We start from the raw sequence: 9,640 nt of genomic DNA, 5'->3' as shown, positions 1-9,640 counted from the left end.
GACATTAATTTTGTTGAGTTACAAGAGAAGAAATCCCTTCTCAAACAAATTAAGAAAGAAAAAGAAAATGAGAACAAAAACAAATTGTTTGTCGTAACGTAGACAAAATGAAAAATGATGAAGGTCATGATGTTCAAGATCGCGAGGTGTATCTTAATCAGTGTATCACGTGTCCTTGCTCTCAATGCAAGTGGGCAATTAGACGAAAGCATTGCTTGTCTATAGAACATGTTCAATGCTTCGATGAGTTTTAATTAGAGATCATTGATTAGGCGATCTTAGAATTTGAGCAAATGGTAAGAAACGTGTGTATTAATCATGCATTATATTTGCAAACTAATTGAATATCATATACAAAAACATTAGATGTGGCCATAAAATTTATACAGGGAGGTGACGTCTTATCCCAAGGAGTGCACCTATTGTGACCAGTTAGAGGAGTTCGTGGGCATGTGATGGATGGAGTGCCTGAGCCAATCCACCACTTGGAAGGCACTACCCAGTCTATATCGTCAATACAGAGGAGACATGTAGCATTTCAGACTTTCCTACAATCTTGGAGCCTCAGATGGAGGCAATGATCAATGCATTGATGCCCATGGATGTCGAGACATCTAATTCTCTTAAAGAGGAAGCATCCATACCATTATATGATGGGTGCTAAGTATATCGGCAGAAGACGTTGCTTGCACTCCTAAGTGTGCAAGTAAAATATGGGTGGAGCGATGCGAGTGTGACTGATTATAAAAAAAAATTGTGGAGACACTTTGTTGATTTCTTTTCAGCACCATTATAAAAAAAAATTGTGCTTTTTCAATGTGTTTTATGATTTCTTTTCAGGTTGCTAAAGTATCGTATATTACCACTTAGAAATACCATGCCTGAGTCTTGTAATGATACGCGACATGTTTTACAAAAGCTTGGCATGGACTACAATAGCATCCATACATGTGTCAACGATTGCATGCTGTTTTGAGGAGAGTACGAGACTATAGAGACATGTCCAAAGTATGGTGCTCACAGGTATTGACAGGACTTGCAAGGGCAAACCATCCCTCAGAAAGTTCTTGGACACTTTCCACTTATTCCTCGTATACATCACATGTTTCGTATGTTGGGCTTAGCAAGCTTGACAACGTGGTATGCGCAAAATAGATCCACAAATGGAGTCCAATGAATATCAACGGATTCACGTACATGGAACAACATTGACTCTACCTTTCCAGGCTTTGCACGAGAGCCAAGGAATCTTCAGCTTGGTCTTGCTATGGATGGCATGAATCCATTCAGTCTCCGCTCAACTTCTTACAGTGTGTGGCTTGTAGTCCTTGTTAACTACAACATCCCACCATGGCTTTCTACAAAGAAATGACACTTGATCCTTAGTTTGCTCATTCATGGCCGTTACAAAGTCAAGAATATGGACGTCTATCTCCATCCATTAGTCGATGAGCTTAAGATTTTGTGGGAGGAGGGGGTTGTCGTGGAAGATATGAGCAAGCATGATGGTCGACGGTCTGCTAATACACGAGTCATTCTCATGTGGACCATGCATGACTTTTTAGGATTCAAGGAGTGCTTAGGTAAGTAGGCATCCATTCTCATTAATCATATCTATCATAGCTCGTGCAAGTTTGTATTCACAAGATAGAGGTGTTGGGACAGGTCTGGTTAGCTCAGGTTATCATGCATGTTCATTGTGTGGGCCATAGTTACTCCCGAAGGTATTGAACCATGAAGAAGATGGTATATCAATGACACGTTGCTTTCTTGCCGGAGGGTCATGAACTGAGGAAGGGTTTTCTTGGATGACCTCCAGCACAAATGAAAACCCAAATTGTGATGTACCCACCCTTGATTACGTGACGAGTAACGTCTTAGTAGTTGCTTAGAGTTTATCTTCCAGCCGTCGCCATCCGTACTCTAACTAGAATGATCGGATTTTGTCTGGCTAGTTAACCCTAGGTCTATCCCGCAAAAGAAGCATCCTACCGTTACCCACGGAGGACCGACTTGAAGGTTCCTAATTGACCTAACAGTCACCTATCAATAACTAACTCACATTCGAAGGTGTCCTTGAGAGGCTTCTTGTCCAGAAGGAACAACTGCCATTACCCTTGGTTCATGGAGTACAACACTTTTTTCCAGTAGCAGGCTAAGGATTCATAAAATCCCTTGCAGTACTCTGGCATAGCCACCGTACTTTTCCCCTAAGATAATTTACAATTCGGGTTCTGAGACCAAACCCTAAGTAAGTCAACGAATCGGCCCTTCCTAGAGTTTCTTCCTAGTGTTTGTTTTTGGGGAAACCTCTCGGCTAACCGAGACCATCTTGCCATAGGACTGGATTTGTCTGGAATCCATCCAGTCGCTTCTCTCTATGGAAGTTCTTAGTTATCTAATTACCTACCACATTACGTGAAACATATAAAAATAGCTTTATTAATTAATATCCTTATATACACAGTTGTTCCTTTACGTAATTTACTCACGGACATACAATCATAATAAAAAAATTCATTGATTATATTCCATAATGTGTGTTCTCCCGCCTATACATGAGAAAAATTACAATTTCACATGCTGCCTCATCCGGCATATCTGTACGTCACATGCTGCCTCATCTAGCGTATTTGTACGTCACCAAGATCAAATCCACCTATAGCTAGCATTCATAGGTGTCCCAAGTAGAACTCGGGCCATACAGGGGACCAAGTAGTTCCTAGATGCGAAAAAGGATTTACTAGCAAGAGCCCCCCTAGCACCCTTCCACCTCCTACTTTAATACGATCCCTGCTAGGAGACCTCTCACCATCGAAGCCGGTCCATGCTTTCGCGGCGGTAAAAACATCCCCTTTTGGTATGGGGATTCAGCATCTATCCTTGGGGGAGGCATAGGGCTCCTCAATTCGTATATATTCCAATAGTTAATTCAATCAAGATCTAATCTAAGAAATCACCAACAAGATTGATGTCTTCAAGCAGTTGTGACTTCAATCAATCATGTAACTTTCAAGTTCAAGTGATGCTTAATCTGGTAGCAATCGACACTTGAGTTTCAAAGTAATGAACTCTTCCCCTTGGAATTTAACTAGAGGTATCTAGAATTTGAGTCTCTAACTTCCCAATTCTTGTAACCAAGTTTCATGACCATAAGTAAACATTTCTCAAGAGACTTATCTTATTTCTATTGAACTTGAATAGAACTATAAAAAAAACCTGCGGTGTCGCGGTTGGTAAAGGGGCGTTATCCACGTCCGTGACTCCGTTTGTGACTCTCGTGCGCTTGCAACTCCAACTTAGTAGGGTTATTTGCGATTTTCGCTTCTGAATTCTTTTTCTTTGGGGCCATGATAGAATACAGATGAGAGTAGAGGTATGATAGAATAGGATAGAGTTCTTCAGTGTCTTCTCTTCTCCGGTCAGAGTAGAAGAGGATGAGAGACCTTCAGCATATCTCAGACAGAGTCTCCTCCTTCTTGATCAACGTCTCGTCCTCGTTAAGATTGCTCTTGTTGCTCCTCCTTCTCGATTAGCGTCTCGCCCTCCTCAAGATTGCTCTTGTTGCTCCTCCTTCTCAATCAGCGTCTCGCCTTCGTCAAGATTGCTCCTGTTGCTCTCCTTCTTGATCAGCGTCTCGCCCTTGTCAAGATTGCTCTTGTTGCTCTCTGTGGTCATCCCCAAGCCCTCAATTTATATTTTTTGCAAGGGGAAGGAGGAGGGGGGGGGGGGGGGGGGGGGGCAAAGAGAGGGCGCTTGCTTTTTGGCGTTTTTGATGACATCATCGATGAGAAGATTTCATTTACTTTTTCTGTCCTGCAACTTGTTTGGATCATAACTTCGTCGTATGACCTCAAAATATAGACGTTCGGGTACTTAAAATGATCGGAACACATCTGGTCAACAAGCTAGCGCAGGTAGAATTACGAAAATCTATCAAAATTATGCAAAATGATTATTTTTATAAATCAAGTTATTTTTATCCATATTTTGTCTTGGATGACTTATTCCCTTCAAAATAAGTCATAGTATATATTTGAATCCATCTAAAGTGAAAATTAAGTCATCTAAACATGATACTAGAGATTTTAGACTATTCTAGTAAACTAGTCCTGCTTCCTATAAATCCTGTAAAGATTCTGCAATTTTATTTTTTCTATGTGTGGACATGCAACACTACATATACGCACCTTCAAATAAACTAAGTAATGGGAACATTACATTCTTTCCTCCTTAGAGAAATCGAGATGTCCTCATCTCGAGAGAAACTGGGGATATTCTTTCATAAGGATTGCCTCATCGACACAAGTGGCATCCTCTTCAGCATAATCCTTCCACTGGATGAGATATTCTCTAAGGATCCTATTCCTAAGGATTCTTTCTTTTACATGAGGTTGAAGTTCAAGTAAACCTTGGCTTGGCATTACGACTTGCTCATCATCAAGAATATGATCAGGATTAGGTACATAGGGCTTCAAGAGACTGACATGGAATATGTCATGAACTTTTAGGGTTTCAGGAAGTCGCAGCTTATAAGCATTTGGTCCAAGAGTATTTTTAGGTCCATAGTATCTTGGGCTTAGCTTCTTGAATTTTCCTAAGGATAAGAAACTCCTCTTTGGGCGTACATGGATAAAAACCTTGTCCCCTTCTTGGAAGATTTGCTCTTTTCTCCCTAGGTTAGCATAGGCTTTCTGTCGATCCTTGGTAGCTTGTATGTCTTACTTGATGGTTTTGACTTGTTCGTCCATTTCTTCAAGCATCTTTTTAGAAGCTTCAACCTTCAAGGTAGGGTCCGAGAAGTTTAGCGAGGTTACGTATTCTTGCCCATATAGAGCTTGAAATGGGGTCATTTGGATGCTTTGATGATACGCCGCATTGTAAGCAAATTCCACCAAAGGTAGCTATTGTATCCACTGTCAAGGTTCTTTGCAATAATATGCCCTAAGTATATCTTCAATGACCTGATTTACACGCTCAGTCTGTCCATCAATTTGAGGGTGATAAGCTGTACTAAAACAAAGCTGTGTACCGAGAGCTTCAAATAATCCCTTCCAAAAATGTGAAGTGAATAGAGAATCACGATCGTTGATAATTCTCTTTGGTAGTCCATGAAGTCTAAAGATTTCTTTGACAAATAACCCGGCAATATCTGAGGCTTTATAGCTGGTTTTGACCGGAATAAGGTGGGTAACCTTAGTGAACATGCCCACTATTACCATGATCGAGTTGTATCCACCTTGAACTGAGGGTAATCCAACTACAAAATCCATACTAATGAATTTCCATTTCATCTGAGGAATATCAAGTGGTTGTACCTTTCCTGGCAACTCAACTTGTTCGGCTTTTATTCATTGGCAACTCAAGCATTCGATTACGTATTTAAGTACGTCACTTTTGAGCTTTTCCCGATGATAGCTTTTTCTAACTGCATTGAGAGTTTTGGCATAGCCATAATCTCCTGAAAATGGGGAATCATGAGCTTCCCATAGTATCTTCTTCTTAAGATCTTGACTTGAAGGAATACATAATCTTGTCCTAAAATAGGCTAGCCCTTCGTCAACGGAGATACTTTGTCTTAAGCTTAGAGTCTTGTTCTTTATTCTGAATTTCCTTCAGTATTTGTTGATATTTGGGATTATTATTCGCCTTCTCCTTGTCTAGCTCGATGATAGGATTGCTAGGCATTGATATCATTGTAGTTAGTGTTTGAGCTCTAAGAGGTTCTTCTGAGATAAGTGCATTGAGAAACGATTTGTGGCTTAAAGCATCTGCAATTACATTCTCTTTGCCTGGTCTATACTTGATCTCAAAATCATACTCTTGCAAGACCTCGATCCACCGACGTTGCCTCATATTTAGATCTGGTTGAGTGAAGATCCATTTAAGACTTTTATGGTCGGTTACCAGTGAGAATTTTTTTCCCGAGTAGATAATGTCTCCATAACTTAAGAGTGTGGATAATTGCAAGTAATTCCAAGTCATAAGTAGCATAATTTCTCTCATGAGTCTTCAATTTTCTAGAGGAATATGCTACCGGATGTCCTTCTTGAGTACACATCCCAAAGCAAGAGAGCTCGCATTGATCACCACTTCGAATTCTTTGCTAAGATCAGGTAGTTTGAGGATCGGGTCTATGACTAAACTTAGCTTGAGCCTGTCAAAGCTAGACTGTTCAGCTTAGGTCCATTTAATGGCAACCTACTTTTTGAGTAGGTCGGTGAGGGGTGTAGCAATTAAGGCATAATTCTTGATAAAGACCCGATACCATCCTGTTAAACCCAAAAAGCTACGAACTTCACCTATATTGGTTGGAGGTGGCCAGTCTTGTACATCCTTGACCTTGGCCGGATCTACTGAAATTCCCTCTGTTGAAACTATAAACCCTAAATACTTGATTTGCTTCTTGAAGAACGCACACTTCTTCTTCTTAGCATACAACTTGTGAGTCTGCATTGTCTCAAGAACTGTCCACAGTTGTGACTTGTGACTTCCTTCATCCTTGGAATACATTAAGATGTCATCAAAGAATATAAGGACAAAATCATTAAGATAAGGTCTGAATATATCTTGCATTAATCTGTTGAAGGTAGCGGGGGCGTTGGTTAATCCAAATGACATTATGATAAACTCGTAATGACCGTACCTTGTGCTAAAAGCAGTTTTTGGAATATCTTCTTGCTTGATTCTGATCTGGTAATACCCTGATCTGAGATAAATCTTGGAGAAAATCTTCGCTCCTCGTAATCGATCAAGTAGTTCGTCGATCCTTGGAATCAGATACTTATTTTTGCCTGATTTAGCCCTCGATAATCAATGCAGAGACTGAGAGTCCCATCCTTCTTTTTCTGAAATAACACCAGAGCTCCCCAGGGTGAGTTATTGGGTCTAATGTATCCCTGAGCTATTTGAGTTGTTTCTTTAGTTCTATGACTTCTGGAATGGATATTCGATATGGTCATTTTGCAACTGGTGTAGATCCTGGTACTAGCTTGATTTCGTGGTCGACTTCTCTTTGTGGTGGAAGTTCAGTTAATTCTTCGGGGAATATGTTAGCATATTCCTTAAGCCACGACGGTTCATCTTCGGCTTCTTTATCCTGCTCAGTTTTATTTAATTTGATTAGGTATACAGGTGAGCCTTTTCTTAAACCTTTAGCGATTCGAGAAGCTTTCGCTAATTGAATCTTCGGTTTTCCTGCTTCTCCTTGTGTGGTTCACTTGTTGTCCTGTAAGATTCAAGAATGTGACTTGGCCCTTTTCACAATGAATATGAGCGTCATTGGAAATTAACCAGTCCATTCCTAACCATCACTCATAGGTTCCTAGGTTCATTACTCTGAATTTCATGTTGGTCTGATTGCCACCTAGATTAAACTCCACCTTACTTTGTTGTGTTGAGGAAACTTCTTTTCCATTGCCTAACTCAACTATCAGCCCAGGTGCATGCATTGTGTCTATGCCTAGTTTTCTAACACACCTTGGTGATATGAATGAATGTGTGCTTCCACAGTTGATCAAAATTTTAAAGGGTTTACCGTTATAGGTTGATGGTGTTTGAATCACTGAGAATTGTTGATTTGGTCCCTTCTTGTTGAGAGAGGTGTGAATTCTTGCTCTCTCTCCATGTCGGTTTCCAAGGTGGGACCTTCGTCATCTTCTACTTCCTTGAGGGTTATGCCAACAACTCTTCCTCTAGTTATGGCTGTCTGGCTCTAGTTGTTATGGAACTTGCTTTGGCGTTCATTCTGTCCGAGTTTTGGGCATCGCCTTTGAATGTGGCCAGGTTCGTTACAATAATAGCACCTGAAAGTGTCTTTATTACCACCAGTAAAGTTCTCCACCGTTGACGTCTTAGCCTTTTTGCTATTAGCAGATTGGAATTGACCTTGGGCTCTTTTTGCATAGCCCCTAGTTATATTTCTATTTTAGAACTTATTATTCCAAGGCTTATTGTTTCTTGGTTTGGATTGGAGTTCCTGTACAATTGGTCTTGCTCTTATCAATGCATCTTGGAGGTCAGATGGATGCATTGCTTCAAGCCGTGCGTTTAGGGGATCATCTAATCTGTGGCAAAACTTGGATACTTGTTGCGCAATGTGCATAGACGGTGCATACTTGAGAAGTGTTTCAAACTTCAAGTAATAGGCTTCCAGTGTCATTCCAAGTTGCTTTAGACCAAGAATTCATTCATCTTTTGTGTGCGGTATGCTGGTGGAAGATACTGGCCTCACACTGCATCCTTTAATATGTCCACTGACAGATACTTCGAAGATTCCTTGGTCTTTACACCATGGTTTCCGCCAAATTCAGGCTTCTCCTATTAGCTTTAACTTATCAATCATTGCTTCATTAGTTGGGGTAATTCTAGCAGCAATGAAATAATCTTCCATGAACTCAATCCATATTCCTGCTTTAACCTCGACATTTTCGCATTGGCAAAAAAAAAAACTCATATCTCAACTACAATACCAAGTTTTTGATTTCTTTTGACTTTGATACCACTTGTGACGTACCCGCCCTTGATTGCGTGACGAGTAACGTCTTAGTAGTCGCCTAGAGTTTATATTCCAGTAGTCGCCATTCGTACTCTAACCAGAATGATCGGATTTTGTCTGGGTAGTTAACCATAGGTCTACCCTGCAAGGAAAGCATCCTGCCGTTACCCACGGAGGACTGACCTGAAGGTCCCTAATTGACCTAACAGTCACCTATCAACAACTAACTCACATCCAAAGGTGTCCTTGAAAGGCTTCTTGTTTGGAAGGAGCAACTGCCATTACCCTTGGTTCATGGAGTACAATGCTTTTTTTCAGTAGTAGGCTAAGGATTTATAAAATCCCTTGCAGTGCTCTGACACAGCCGCCATACCTTTCCCCTAAGATAATTTACAGTTTGGATTCTGAGACCAAACCCTGAGTAAGTCAATGAATCAACCCTTCCTAGAGTTTCTTCCTAGTGTTTGTTTTTCGGGAAACCTCTCAGCATACCGAGATCACCCTGCCATAGGACTGGATTTGTCGGGAATCCATCCACCTGCTTCCCTCTATGGAAGTTCTTAGTTATCTAATTACCTACCACATTACGTAAAACATATAAAAACAGCTTTACTAATTAATATACTTATATGCAGAGTTGTTCGTTTACGTAATTTACTCACAAACATACAATCAGAATAAAACAATTCATTGATTGTATTCCATAATGTGTGTTCTCCCACCTATACAGGAGAAAAATTACAATTTCACGTGCTGCCTCATCCGGTGCATCTGTACGTCACCAAGATCAAATCCACCTATAGCTAGCGTTCATAGGTGTCTCAAGTAGAACTCGGGCCATACAGGGGACCAAGCAATTCCTAGGTGCGAAAAAGGATTTACTAGTGAGAGCCCCCCTGGCACCCTTCCACCTTCTACTTAATACGATCCCTGCTGGGAGACCTCTCACCATCGGAGTCGGTCCATGCTTCCGTGGCGGTAAAAACATCCCCACTTGGTATGGGGATTCAGCACCTATCCTTGGGGGAGGCATGGAGCTCCTCAATTCTTATATATTCCAATATTTAATTCAATCAGGATCTAATCTAGGAAATCATAAACAAGATTGATGTCTTTAAGCAGTTGTGACTTCAATCAATCATG

The sequence above is a fragment of the Lygodium microphyllum genome, chromosome 14, assembly GCF_053477565.2.
Source record: "Lygodium microphyllum isolate KBCC chromosome 14, Lygodium_microphyllum_v1.1.10, whole genome shotgun sequence".
Classification (NCBI taxonomy): Eukaryota; Viridiplantae; Streptophyta; class Polypodiopsida; order Schizaeales; family Lygodiaceae; genus Lygodium; species Lygodium microphyllum.
Note: the sequence above shows the minus strand (reverse complement) of the source record.